This window comes from Sinocyclocheilus rhinocerous, unplaced genomic scaffold (assembly GCF_001515625.1).
Source record: "Sinocyclocheilus rhinocerous isolate Xijiao unplaced genomic scaffold, SAMN03320098_v1.1 scaffold72, whole genome shotgun sequence".
In the NCBI taxonomy this organism is placed as follows: Eukaryota; Metazoa; Chordata; class Actinopteri; order Cypriniformes; family Cyprinidae; genus Sinocyclocheilus; species Sinocyclocheilus rhinocerous.
This window is the reverse complement of record NW_015628351.1, coordinates 2,343,713-2,356,998: the sequence shown is the minus strand read 5'-3', so window position 1 is coordinate 2,356,998 and position 13,286 is coordinate 2,343,713. Positions and strand designations below refer to the sequence as shown.

Sequence of the window (13,286 nt, the reverse complement as noted above, 5' to 3'; positions counted from 1 at the left end):
ATTTGCCATTTCCTACACTAGTTTTAATATGTAAATTAAAAGCATATTTTAATGCTTTATAAGTTGCAAAATTAAAATGAAATTGTATTACCCAAATTGATTAGATATGTTTAACATGTCCAAACAAAAAATGTCGCAAAATTATCATTTAAATGCCATTTTTCCTAAATGCATTTAGACTTACGGGTAAGGACACATGGGATTGCATTTTCATCGTGATACCGTGTGATAATTGTAGCAAAATTCAGTGTGAATTTCAAAACGCATTCTGAGCCAAATGTGCACCAAAATTGGTGATTTAAATGTCTTTTATTTTTCTTAAATGCATTGACACTTACACTTAAGAGGTTTGAATTGCATTTTCATTAAATACCCCGCGATAATGTGGTTTAAGTCGATGGCAATATTCACCATTAACCAAACGCTTTTCACCTGCCTCAACATCTCTCACTGTTTTGCACTCCGATTGATGCACATAAGTAAATAGACAGTGCAATTCTACATTTATTTACTTGCCACCTTATACCGTGGCTACACCGGATGCGACAGTTGTTGTGTCGCATCGTGCCGCATCCAGTGTAGACAGCATCGCTGATTATAATGGGTTCAATACTGTCGTTTGTCGCGCCGCTCGCATCCGGTGTAGACACGGTGTTGCCTTCCTCTCTTCTAACTAGGGATGTAACGACTAACCGCGAGCCGGTTGAAAATCACGTTCATAATTTAGAAAATGTAGTTAATACGTGCATCATTAATGATTTATTTTATCCGCCCGCGACCCACCCGCAAAAAATCAGAATGCATTTTTTTTATTACCCGACCCACCCGATCCGCGGATTATCCGCAGCGCCCGCGGATATAACCGCCATCCGCGCATCACGAGTGTCCGTAGAGGGATGTGTTTGCTTATGTGCATCAATCGGAGTGTAAAACAGTGAGAGACGTTGAGGCAGGTGAAAGGCGTTTGGTTAATGGGGAATATTGACCTATTGTGCGTCTTGTTGCAAAGCCCCGCCTTGATATAATTATTGACAGGTTGGGGGCGTGATCGGCTCGGAATGAATTTTCAAATCCACATTGACAACTACATTATCGCGGGGTATTTAATGAAAATGCAATTGAAACGTCTTAAGTGTAAGTGTCAATGCATTTAAGAAAAATAAAAGACATTTAAATCACCATTTTTGCTACCCTTTTGCTGCACATTTGGCTCAGAATGCATTTTGAAATTTTTTTGGCATTTTTTGGCATATTTGGCATTTTTCAAATATCGGCATCGGCCGATAAGTTTTTCTGCTTGGCCGATGTGTTCGAGGCGGTCTAATACAGATAGAAGTCTGTCTAATAATCAGATAGAACGGTTAAACAAAGGAATTAATGTATACAAAAAATATTATAACGATTGCTTTTATATTCGTTTTTTTTTATATATACTGAGTGCCCTGTTGGTTACAGTGTTTACTTCCTTTTTAATTATTTTTATTAAATATTTGTGAAAAATACTTTGTCATCTAAAGTATAAGTGTGTTTATTTTACACATTTATTTTTTAATCCATTGTCAAATGACTTAAAATTTCTTAAATATTAATTAAAATTAAAAACAAATTATATCGCCTTTATATCGGCCCCCCTGCTTTCCAAGATATCGCGATCGATGGGTTGGCGACCACTGCTTTAGAGAAAAGTATTATCTTTCCTATTTTTACCCAAAATAGGGTGTTGTGAGCATTACTGAGTACACACGTAATGTAATGACTGTTTAATTCATACTGGAAGCCGTAGGGCGCCCATGCGCAGAAACTCCACATATGCATAGTAGAAGTAACAGTTAATGCTCCAGGAAGAAGTATCCAGTGATCGCTGTAGCTGAATAAAACGCAGATAAAGAGATTTTAACTGAGGAAACCTGAAGACAATAAAAACCACGTCTGATCACAAAAATAAGTTATTTCAAACACTCGACTATGTTATGAAGTTAATATGGAGAAAAAGCATGTCAATAAATTTAAATATCTTTATTGGACAACAGGTTTGTAAACAACTCATATACATGTAAAACTGTGTCGCACACGTGCTACTGTAGTACATTTACTCAAGGCTCAGACCGATTGTTGTCTCTGTACAGCCCTATCCAAACCTGGTCCAGATTGTAGAAGGAGCTGCTCAATTTCACGTCCGCCTTCCTTCACGTCACTCCACACAGTCATACACAGAAATATGTCAACAACTAGACTTTATCGTTATTATCGCGGGAAGACGAATTCTTATCGTGTGGAGAATTTTTACCGGTATATCGCAAACGATAAGATATCGCCCATCCCTAGCGCAGACCACAAAATGTATCGGAGCTATTTGAATTCTACACAGAATGCTATATTTTATAGCAATATGGATGAGATTGTGGCTGGCATACCCTGTCAAATGCGGCTTTACGGCACTCAACGGCTCTAGCCCAAGCTGTGATATAAACGATTTCATGATGAAGGATGCCACTTTGAAACAGGGACATTATCTTCTACAGGTTTTAATCATGAAACTGAGGCATCTGGCAGGCAGCTGTGAGTGAGGGGCAAAGCAAGACCGAGAAAGATGACGACAAATCATGGTGTCAACTCAAATGTCACAGATTCTCTAATTCAGACAGTGGGCAGACGGGGTGGAAAAATGGCAGACAAACGGCACTTTAACACTGCTTGATTAAGGAAATCATGCAAAGACTACCTGAGAGACTACCTAAACCCTAGAATATTCACACACAAAAAAAGACACCAAAAGCTGCATCTGAAGGGGCATATATGCCTACCATGAAAGGGGCATAAATACAGTTACAACTGCAGAAATGTTACAAAACGGTTTTAAATATCAATGCTGGAGAAGAGAGAGGGGTTGTGCATTGCTCATGACATACAAGAAACTGTTGTGCTCATGGGGTCCCGGGTTCGATTTGGGTCATGTCCTGAACCCAGGATCTCCCTCTCTCGCCCTCCACTTTCCTGTCAACGCGCTTTTCAAAAAGAATTTCATTTAAATTTGTAATAAAGCCAATAAAACATCACTTTTTAAAAATAAGATTAAATATTTAATGTTTTGGCTTTTTAATAATATTTAGACATGCAGCAATTTTTCCCACCTCAAAATTGAGGCAATAGCCTCTAAGCAGCCTTAACTCAGCTGTGTAATTTAAAAAACGAGGTTAACCTTTTATACCAATTATAGGCTAAATTCTATTAGCTAATAGATTTTTTTTTTAATGCTTGGGGGTTAAATTGCTGAAACTTATGATGTTCATAATCACACAAGCTCTCTAAATACCTTAATCTCTGCTCTTTAGAAAAACAGGTTTGCAACAGCCTAACACGTCAATAAACCAACAAGACAAAGCATGAGCAACAGTGAGAATAAGTTTGAGGAAAAGCACATAAGGCCTGATTTGTATTGAAAGAGATAAGGGCGTCTTTATATTGACACTCCCTTCACAAACTTGGACTCACCCTGTATTAAAGCAATCATATTGTTCAGTTGTCTAACAGGGTTCTGTGGGGCTGACAGCTGTCGACGCAGCAGTTATGAGAGAACTGGAGCGCTCGAAACCAGCGCTTACCCACTAGACAAGTTCAACAGCTCTAGGCAGAGCCATAGCCACTAGCCATAGTGCCATCATGATAGTGCAGAACCGTTTCATGCTCCAACAGAAAATACCACCCCTACACAAATATATACCATACTGTAATCTGATAGGAATCTTCTAAATGTTGCTAAATCACACAAACACACACTTCTGTAGTCAAAGCAGGAAACCAAAATTGGGTGATGCAGTTTCTGCCATTATGGTAGGGGAAGCCTCATGTTTTTGACAGCCCTGTGTTCCCCACCTAAAAACCAAGTCTATATTTTGGAAATGAGTCATGTCAATTCAGAAAGTATTATATGACAACATAAATATGGCTCAGAAAGTTTAGATTTTTAGAAGAACACAGCAACTTCAAAATGGGCAGGTCACAAAAATGGAAACTCATTTACTCACCTTCATGTCGTTCCAAACCTGTATGACTTTCTTCTACAGAACACAAATGATTCTGAAAAGAAAAAGAAAAAGAAAAAAAAAAATCCACACAGTGTAAGTCAAAGGGGTCCAGTATTGTTTTGGTCCCTGCTGACTTTCATTGGATGGACAGAAACAGCTGAAGCAAAATATTAAACATCTGTGTTCCACAGAGGAACGTCAGTCACAAAGCTTGGATTCAAACTGAAGTGTGTCCATCGAACTGGATAAACTCACATTACAGGTAAAAGGTAATGAAGGACAGGTTGATGTAAAAAGCAACTTGACTTTATGCAAGTATATGGGGAAATACTATATACTGTATGAAACCGAGCCAGGAAGTGAGAAGAAATTAAGAACATTCGAAAACTAAAAACCTAAATCACTACATCATCTGCCAAATATCACTTCCTCAGACGTACTCATCATCACTCTCACCCTCAACTGCACCAGTTATCAGATATGAAACTATACCTATAACTAAGCAGAACTAAAAATAGATTTAGTGCAGCTCAGCATTCCTTAGTTTACAGTAACGGCTGCATATCAAGGCCTGTTGTATTGTTAGCCTAATGAGTTATTTTACCAAATTAGTGAAGTTAAGCAAGCGAATTAAATGCTCAGTGTAACAAAGCCAATAGAACAACAGATCATACGGTTCACAAAGAACCCCAATGATCTCCATTTTTCAGACAGGACTGGGAGCTTTAGGTTGCAACAACAAAATAGCAAAAGTTATTCATACAGCGTCAATCACCCTTGAATGAAGTGGAAAATTTTGCCTAATAAACTTTTCTGATCAAAACAGTCATTCTGATATTTATTCAGAAGCATGAGATAATAAATATGCCAACTCAAAACAGCACAAACTGAAGGAATTCAAGTTCACACAAAGACAATTCATTCAGCTGAACCAAACCTGTGATCCTCAACAAACAGAAAAGAGTCCAGAGAAATGTTAGAGTAGGAAACCTGGGCTACTAAAAGACAGACATTAGTGAAGTTTATGCAACAAACATCAGGGGAGCTGCAGTGACAGACAGACTTGTGTAACTTTAGGCTTAATCTCAGCAAACACAGCAATCGATTCACCTCTGAGGGTATCAGGTCAAACCAAGACCCTGCATAGGCGTCTTAAGTAGAGGTCGACCGATATGGGTTTTTCTCTGGCCGATGCCGATATTTAGAAATCAGGGCAGCCGATGGCTGATATATGATGCCGATTTTTTTGGTCGATATGTTTGGCCGATTTTCCTTTTTTCCCTTCATCTCATAAAAGTGAGTTTGAGTAAATGATTATTGCAGGGTACAAGATAGTAATAGTAGCCTAATTCAGAGTAATAATACATGGCTCAAAACTTAAGCACCTTCTTAAAACAGCTCTGAAGCATGCTTTTTGTTTATGTGTGCTGACAGACACCAGTGTTTCCCACAGACTTGCAAATGCAAATTCATTCTCCGCCAGCAGGAGGCGCTGTTGGAGCGGGAGATATAGCGGTTGCCCCGGTAACGGCTGTAAACGAATAAGCACTGCACTCACAAACGGTACTTTATCAGGTATTACAGGAAAGACTAAATGAAAATGACACCGAAGCTTTTCTGAAGGTCGGTTCTTCTTTTCAAAGATACATTCCATTACAGGAAAGACGAAATGAAAATGACACCGAAGCTTTTATGAAGACGGTCGGTTCTTTTCAAAGATACATTCATATAAAACACCAGCGCTGCATTTTAATTTTGAAACGTGCAGTGATCAGTTTATTCAACTAATTAATAACTCAATGTATGGGAAACACTGGACACTGCTATAAGTCAAATGGCCAAGTGATAACAAAAATAAGAGTTCACACATATTACACAGCCTGCTGCTCATAACTGCTTAAGAGTGCACTGGCTATGAGCGATGACATCGTGGATGCTATTGTAGGACCTACACACCCATTTCACGAGGAAAGTTAACGTGCACGTTATAAGCAGCCCAGAAGTTTCGTCTGAACTGCATGCGTTTCTACTTTCACATGCAAATGACTTGTTGCACTTATATGATAACTTTCCGGCATCAATTCTAGTAGGGTAAAACGTAATTACGCTTTCGAAACCCTGCCATCATTAGCTGAAGCCATGTGAACAAGAAGCGGCTGCAGAGTGCGAGTTGCCAACGCAGTCAGAGAGATTCTCCGGTGTTCCGCAACAACGCTTAGCTGCCCGCAGATGCGCCTGTTTATAAATCGGCCTAATTTGCAGCACAATCGGCCGATGCCGATTAATTAAAAAATGCCAAAAATCGTCCGATCAATCGGTCGACCTGTAGTCTTAGGTCCACTGACAGCATTGTCTGAAAGTGATAATGTTCTGTTACTTTGTGACTGATACTGCAGTATACTTCAAGCACTGGGCAAAATGACTAAGCTTTTGATCACAAATGCAACTTTGAGCATAAGAGACTTGCTAAGATAAGAGACAAAAACATTAAATCTTACTGATCCTTGAACTTTTGAATAGTAGTGTATATTTTATAGAAAACAGAGAGAGACAGAAAAGCACCTTGGCAATTGACTTCCAGGTATAATAGAAAAAAAAAATAGAAAAAAAAAGTTTTACAGTCAAATACCATAACATTAAGTTACTTTTAGAAAGACTGGGTTCTCCCTGAAAAACGTGTGCTTGAATCTATACACTAACCTGAAGAACCTGCATCAATAACTTTATTCTTCAAAATGACCATACAACACAAGAATGTTATATACACACAAAAAATATTCCTGATAAGAACTTTTAGTTTATGATTTAATTTCTTAACTCTTCAAAAGCCAGGCCATTCCATGTTAATGTTAACCCAACCCAGACAAGCAGTCTTAGTGAATGGGAAGGGAGCAAAATCACAGATTAATATATCACAACATTCGCACTGCTGTAATCCAGGTCAGCTCAGTAGGATGTCCTCTACAGCAGAGTCAGAGGAGATACCTGTTACACAGGCCTACAAACATCTGTGTGCAGTCGGAAGCATTTAGTACAGACACAGTTAACTCCCTCCTGAGACGAGAAAATCAGTCCTAGTGTTCCTGCAAACACAAAGGCAAAATTAATCTGCCCTGAATACATCAACCACAGTAATCTCATCTGACATGAAACAGATCAAACACAGAGCTGATGTCTCTGCTGGTCGTCTCAAACCCCATTGACGAGAAACCCCTTACAAACCCAAGTTACCATGAACCACAGTTTCCGCCTAAATACTTGCTAAAGTTTGAGCTGCAACAATAAAACTGTGGTAACTAAGACACTGGCTGACACGAAGACTACTGTGTCTTTAAATATACAACGTGAGATGTTTTAGTTAAAACTTTTTTTTTTTTTTTAAAGCTGTCATTAAAAAGTTAAAAAGTTGAGTCATTTAGAATTAGACAAAAATGTACCAGTTAGTTATTTTTCTTCTCCGCCAATGAGTAGTTCAGAAGAACGCAAAGCATTAAGCATTGCTTGTTACAAAGCAACACAGATCAAAGTCCGGTCTGGAACAACATTTGACTGGAGCGGGAACAGAGAGTTCCCCTTTCCCCTTAAAGCGTTCTGTAGTCACTCCGCTCCAACTCCACTCAGTGTTTTTAGGTTTCCAGACTCCCGGTGAATGAAACCAGTAGGAGAGATCTGGCGCGAGTGAAAACAGCAATGCTGATTTTCAAAGGCCTACTCCCTGCTGCAGGTAAATACACGTGATTCCGCTTAATTTACAAAAGAACAAACTTAAACCTTAAAAAAAACAAAAAAACAAAGATCCCCCCCTTCCCTCCATGTAGATTACACAAACTCCAGTGCTACTACTCTAATTATTAGCACTCTTAGAACACCAAACAGGTTATTAGAAAAACGGGCCTAATTGTATATACAGTTAGTATACAAATCAAAAATAGACGATGACGTTTATCTTCATTTAGCACATAAGTACAGACAGCTTAACACAAATGCCCCCAGACCAAATGCTCTAGGTATTTTTAAAACCTTAAACCGAACGTAAAGCCTCTCCAGCACTGTCTGGGCCAAACACCTTTACTGTCGTGGAGTACAACTAGAAACGGCTACAAGCACAATTCTCATGTAAACAGGCTACACCAAACTAATTATGCATTGAACTTCGCTAGTCACTAGTAATACGACTACCTGGCCTTTCGCAGAGAGGTTAAATGTAACCAACGAACAAAATAATCAGAAACAAATCTCCTGATGCTGCCAAACTTAACTAGGGTTGGAAACTATTAAATGTAGGTCCACGAGACACATTTGCTGGTTTAAAAATCCATTTAGACTCATTACAAACGCAGGAAGTAGTTGTTTAGTGCATATTAATTTATTATTTACACAGACGCAATAGGAAACGTGCCACAATCTTGCGCGTTTGTATCGCATTTCCCGTTTAACTTATGCTTGTTGGATGAGAACATCGACTGGATGTTTGCATTCGAAAAGCTTGGGAAAACGCGAGTGTGTGCATGTGAACACACAGCAAAGACAAAAGACAGGCAAATGTGTTTAACCGTAATTATTTCAGACCGAACCAGCAAATGATACTTACCGGAAACCATAAACCATAGGCGAAGGAGTGGATCGAGTATGTTCCTTTCAGTCGGTATTCCCGTGCAAATCCATGCCTATATCTCCTCTCTGTCTTTTTAGCATAGGCTTGTATTGGGTGAAATGATGGCTGCTTACAGCGACAGAAACATCTCTCCAGTCACGTGGTCAAATAGCTCCCAGCTGCTGCTGAACGTCCCTCCCAATTGAGCGGAGTTGTTGTTTAGCTCATTTACCCTGATAAACCCTGCTAATTGTGGACTACATAATGATCACTGTGTATGTGCATGTCAGATATACATTTAGGCGCTAGAACTTTCTTTCATTTTAATTTTAATTTACCATCTTTATAGTCCTAACAGTTAGCAATTCAAACTAAATAGTTGTATTTGTGTGCCATTGACTCCATAGCCTATATTTAAAATATTGATATGCCCTGCAGCGAGTACCTCTGTTTATTAATTAACTCAAATTTGATATATTTCATAATATTTTTATTTTAGGGATTTATAAGTAATTTTTTTCTTAATTTAAGTAATATATTGTGCTTAAACCGATATTTTTTGATAATAGTTTGATTGTTTAGATATACAACAGTATACAAGTTGACAATTTATTTAAATTAATTCAGTCATTTGACAAATGGATGCTACACTAGTTGCTTTATGTAATTAGAGGAAATATTAATTATTTTGTTTACTAATCATATCAAATTTGATGTGTTTCATATTATTCTATTCAAGGAAATTATATTTAGTTGTTTTCTTAGTAGCTAAGTAATTATATTAACATAAATCTTGTGCATAAATATAGATATTTTAAGTTTCATGTTGATTAGATTGTTTAGGTAGCAGTGTGATTATTTTAATTATACAGTAGTATAACATTTTTTATTTAAATATACTTTTAAAATAATTGATTTAAATTACTTTAATCACTTTAAATTACTTAATTCCTTGAACCATTTGACATAAATGGATGCTACACTGTTTGCTTTGTGTAGTTATGTAAAAAAAAAAAAAAAAATCCCCAGAGGTTAATATTGCCTTTTAATACATAGTTATTTTCTGACAGATTATTTAGTTAATTTCTGTTAATATTTCTGACTTTGTTGTTTTGCCATAGTCTGTCTCTCGCTTAAAGGGGGGATGCATCCTCCAATATTCAGAGTAGTGATTGGTTGATATTGCTTTTCAATGACCCCCACTCTTGAGTACTTGGTCACAGCCTCGTCTTCAATCATAGTAATGTCTGCACTTTCATATTCACTTTCATCCTGACTGCACTCCGACCTAGATGTTGTTGCACCCCTCTCCCCTTTTGTGTGATGACTGCATTTCCATGCTTGAAGACACTGATTCATGTGGCTCCTCTCTATATGACTCAACAGACAATGAGGCATCTTGGCAACCCAAACTGTCTGGAGACACAGTAATAACTCCGCCATAGACCTTACACAATGTATCACTCCTCCTGAGCCCATCTCTGTGGTTGCTAGTGTCTCTCAAACCATTCTGTTGTAGGGTGGAGTAGATGTTTTCCCTCTGATGTAGACTTCAGTGACAGCGAAGAGGTGAGCAGTGATGGTAGAAACAAACAGCAAGTTATATTAAACTAGCTAAGAATCATATTCTTGCTTTAACCATATTATTACCACTGAGGGACATGTGAAGTATTTTACTGTCCCCTTGTGTTCACTCTGATTACTCACAAATCCAAAGCTTCTTTACATGCCTAGAACAATCACACAACAGAAAGGCATATTATTTACAAACAAAATTCCAGATCTTACAAATCCTTTTGTTTCCTAATAGTTTTATTAGCCTTTCTGACACTGGTTTACATTGGCTTTGCTTTTCAGTAGTTTCATGAAAGGTTTTCAACCTTCTTAGTACCAGGGTCTCATGGACCCCCAGTATAAGAAGGCTAGATTTCCTCAGAAACACTTTATAATTTAAAATTGTAATTAAAAACTTTAACGGAACAGTTAACCCAAAATTGAACATTTTCTCATCCTCCGGCCATCAAAGATGTAGATGAGTTTACCTCTTCATCAAAACAGATTTGGAGAAGTTTAGCATTACATCACTTGCTCACCAATAGATCCTCTGCAGTGAATGGGTGCCGTCACAATGAGAGTTCAACATCTGATAAAAAACATTACAATAATCTATAAATTATCCACACAACTCCAGTCCATCAATTAGCATCTAGTGAAGTTAAAATCTGTGTATTTGTAAACATATCCATCATTAAGCCATTTTTTAATTTCAAACCTGGCTAAATTATGGCATTAATTGCCTTCTCCAGTAAAAAAAAAAAAAAAAGCCATCATGTCTGAATCAGGAGAGAAATATGCACAGATCAAGTACCATGTACAAGTGAACACAGTTCAAACCGGTGTTAAACAAATATTTCGGTGGGTATTGATGTGAGATGACACGAGGGGATGGACTTTTTTTTTACTGAAGAAGCTATAATGGATTATGGGCTGATGTTTTACTATTAAAATGCCCTAATGATGGATTTGTGCATTACAAACATGCAGCTTTTTGCGTCACATGTGGATTACTTGTGGATTATCGTGATGTTTTTATCAGCTGTTTGAGCTCTCATCTGTCGGCACCCATTCACTGCAGAGGATCCGTTAGTGAGCAAGTGATGTTGTGCTAAATTTCTCTAAATCTGTTCATGGCCTGAGGGTGAGGAAATTTTCAGCAAATATTTAATTTTGGGTGAATTATTCCTTTAACCAACATACTTTATGGACCCCATGGAGTACTTTCAGGGATCTCTGGTTAACAACTCTGGGTTTAGTTGTTTTAGATTTAGATGATTAGCCTCAGTTCTTTATGCCAAACCAAGTGTGTTTCAATAAGCCTGAATAATGGCAAGCATACCGAAGTTGCACAATACCACAGACTGTTTTTGTTTAGCCAGACAACCACTGCTACCTTTCACTTGAGAAAAAGCAAACACATTCATCTTAGCTCTTTCTCTCCTGCTCGGAAAGCCACACTGTCCATATTAAACTATATAAATGTCACAAACAGTCAGACTCGGACTCTAGTAGAAAAAGTTACTGTGTACTTTCTAAGAATTATGCTGTCAGCTGTGGAAAGGGATTACACAGTTACAGTTAAAATATTTAGGCGTTTATTGCTTTTACAGGAGCCAAAGAAAAAAAATGTAAAATGGTTACACATGATATACTGAATCCTTCCTAAAACTATTGTTACATAACAGTTTCTCTCGTATCCAGAAAAGCACATCTTTTAACACCAGCTCCATTGTATTTATACCATTGCAGTCTGGTTCCCTTTTCCACCAGCAGCAAAAAACAAGTGCTTGATTCTGAGTGACTCACCTGCTATGTTTCCTCACCAGAACATCTCTGCACAAGCACCTCATTCTTTTCAGGAACTGGAATTGAGTTGCAGGAATGTGAGCATGATAGCGTGTCATAAGGAAAAGGAAATTTACTGTGAGCTAATCCCACCGTCACACAACACTCTGACACATTCGCTCTCTCTGTGCACCGAGTCATTCTTACAGAAGGCTGGGTAAACTTTCTCCAGCACAGATGCTGTTTATTTCATATGGAAGCCATGTGAGGCCGTGCTGTGAAATGAAGGACTGGCATACTGGTGAACGGATATTTCGCTTTGTATACTGTAAAACAGCCTGATAGTTTATTTTCAAATTTAGTTTGGATTGAAGCATTTGCTTGTGTAGTTTTAAATCTTTGTGCTGGTTATTGCATATGTTGGCACTTTATTGTCTTTACAAAAGAATGTTCTTATGTAAGAGTTCAGCTTAAACTGTGAAATTTGGCATTCGACACATGCACGTTTTTGCATTCAAGTGAAATATATGGGCTTCATTGTTTTCCTTTATCCTAATAAGCAGGCATCATTTTTCCAGGCTGATTATTTGCTTAATGTTACTACTACTAGAGGCGTGGACATTCAAAGCAGTTTTGGAAGGTGAATGGAGGTGATGTGGAAAAAGGAAAAGTTGTTATATTAAATTTTGTTAGGATTAGTCAAAATCATTGCTTTTATGATTGTCATTGAGAATGAACTCTTGAGCTACAGAACAATAATGCAATGTGATGGCTTAAGAATAAGGGAAAGACAGTCCTTTCCTGCCACCTTGTGTTTAGAATTGCATGGCACAACTGCAAGAAGCCTTCAAATATATTCTTCAATGTCCTGAGAATATATGACGGTCAAAGCTAAAGCAGAGAATAAATGGGTTTTTAGGTAACAGATTTGCAATGCTAAAATTCATATAACGTGAGTTTAATAAATGCTATTAAACTATTATTATAATTAAAAAAATGTATTGCCCTTGTCAAAAAATCCTAAAAAATTCCAATAAGAAAATTTTAGAATTTCTATCATATTTTTAAACCATTCCCATAAGATTCCTGTCTAGAACCTTTGTCAAAAAATCCTAAAGGATTCCAATAAGAAAATTGTTCTAATTAGACTTGAGATTGCTATGAGGTTTTTTTTAATGGGATCCAGTGGTGTCCTATTTAAATCGTTCTCTTTTGTGCATGAATTATACCATCAGTAGCCTTTGAATTGAAATATGTACATGAATTTCTTAGTATATAGTTTGTGTAAAAACCTGGTGATCATGTTATGCAGCATGATTTATTAT

The 13,286-nt window shown here is 37.5% G+C and overlaps 1 protein-coding gene across 1 annotated transcript in view; it reads right to left on the bottom strand.

The window, feature by feature from the left end:
- Positions 1-8,804, bottom strand: part of LOC107737563 (SPRY domain-containing SOCS box protein 1-like) — a 20,106-nt gene extending 11,302 nt beyond the window's left edge. The window contains exon 1 of the mRNA XM_016549084.1: positions 8,617-8,804. The gene's annotated coding sequence lies outside the window, so the exon portion shown is untranslated. The remainder of the gene's footprint in view (positions 1-8,616) is intronic.
- Positions 8,805-13,286: the final 4,482 nt, after the last annotated feature.